This window comes from Halichoerus grypus, chromosome X (assembly GCF_964656455.1).
Source record: "Halichoerus grypus chromosome X, mHalGry1.hap1.1, whole genome shotgun sequence".
NCBI classification, from domain to species: Eukaryota; Metazoa; Chordata; class Mammalia; order Carnivora; family Phocidae; genus Halichoerus; species Halichoerus grypus.
Window position 1 is genome coordinate 109052925 of NC_135727.1, and position 2009 is coordinate 109054933.

Below are 2009 nucleotides of genomic sequence, written 5' to 3' on the forward strand. Positions count from 1 at the left end.
GCCCGTCATTTCTGAAGGAGACTTGGGCAGCACTTTAGTGTCCACCACAGTTAGTCACAAAATCATCTGCAAGTGTTTAATGATATATGTTATTATGAAAAGGGTCATCTTCCATATTTCAAAGAGATCTCAGAAGTCCCACTCTGCCTTTTTTATTTCAACTCAGATGCACTGGTTTACTACTTGAATTCGCTCTACTATATTTGGTCAGATAGCCTACAAGGTGTCTCATATACATATCTGGTATCAATTTTCATAGTAATCTGGTAAGTTTTGTATCATTTTCAATCAGGTACTGTGAAGAAACTGATGTCAAAATGGAGTGCGTAAGCTTTTTAATTTACATATCCACTTTATAGTGAAATAAGAATTTAACCCCGGTAGCTTTTTAATCTAAATCCTGAGATATTTTATTTAGAACTTTGGTAATAGTGAACTTTGCTCTAATTTATAGTTTATTCAAGCTATTTTGACAATATTTTTTAATGCCACAAGGGTTATACTTCAGCATATGCTGTAGGCAACAATTATATTAAATCCTAGATCTTTTAATTTTTTATATAATTTTATAAGTAGGTTAATTGCATGGATTTCATTTAATTATTAAAACTTGTATTTCATTTGGACAGTTGAATAGGTAGATCTAGAATTTTCATGAACATCTGACAAGTATTCTTATATAAAATATATTGGCTCCATAATTTCTTACTATACTATTCACTTATTTTGATTTATAAGCACAGGTGAACTGTTTAAAATGAGGAGTTACCTAACAATTAGACGCCAGTATCCAAAATTGAATAAACCAGAAATATCACAAGATATAATGTTATATGCACACATAAGGTGGTCTTCAAAAAAACAAACTTTGTTTTCTGAGATAAACCAGGTAGAGGAGCATAAGTAGTACACCATGAGAAGATTAGTGAAGAATGGCTGGAATTTTGAAGTAGTTCACTTGTGTGGGTGAAGTGGGTGGCATATTCAGTGAAGGGAGTGATGATCTAGGGACATATCTCAATAACCAAGGGCTCTGAAAAAAAGCCTTGGAGGTACAGAGAAAGTGCAAAGGAGATCAAACTGAAAAAAAGCACAATGTATTATGGGCATACAAGTCTTGAAGCAGACAGATAACAGGAATAGCTTTTATTTTGGCCTGTGATGAAAGATTACAATAATATGAAGCATGTTGGGGTTGGCTATTTTAGAACGCTTCCAAAAGTGTTATTCTTAGCAGTTTAGTGGTAGAAGAGAACAGCATCAGCCTCCAAATAATGGGATCAGAGATTCCAACTTCATCACAATGAATTACAAGAAATTTCCCCCAGGTTATGGGGCCAAGTTTTCAGACATTTTTAGCCTCTGATAGTGATACGATGTTTTCTTCAAAACCTTTTGTGTCTTCAATATATTTTAGAGCTAAATTGGAATTTATTGCTTTGAGACTTGGCTGCCATAATAAGGTGAATTTTATTTATTCATTCATTCATTCATTCATGTCAGATGGGTAATGTGCCGAGGTTGTAACAAGGTTTGAGGGAGGCACATGTCATGCAGCAGCATGAACATCCAATCATCACACTTATGAACTACAAAAGGATCGATAAGATGAATTTTAAATAAGAAATTCTTGCAGTGACATGGGTTGTTCCCAATTTTGCTCCCCCCTCACAAGAACAACAACTAATAACTATTCATAGACAAGGCAACACTGAGAAAAATCCTTTGGTGAGGCCAAAGCACACCTCTGTACCACAGAAACCAAGACAGACTGAATTAGAAGGGTAAGAAGAACAGCTATTCAATAAACACATTGCCCCTCCCCCAGGCTGGCACAGCACCATACTGAGAGATCTCCCCTGATAGTTGCTGCAGTGGAAAAAGACCTTGTGGAATGGACATCTAGCTCCCCCATCATCGTGGGTCACTTCTTGGGAGTTCCTACTCTGGTCTCACCTCATGGGATCAAGGGGAAATCCATGGGGCTTGACCATTAGGAATTTGATTGT

At 36.2% G+C, this 2009-nt stretch overlaps 1 non-coding gene across 1 annotated transcript; it reads right to left on the reverse strand.

Annotated features, from left to right (window-relative positions):
- Positions 1–1497: 1497 nt before the first annotated feature.
- On the reverse strand, positions 1498–1601 carry LOC118547561 (small nucleolar RNA U13). The gene has a single exon (XR_004923161.2). It is a non-coding gene; the product is annotated as a small nucleolar RNA U13 (small nucleolar RNA).
- Positions 1602–2009: the final 408 nt, after the last annotated feature.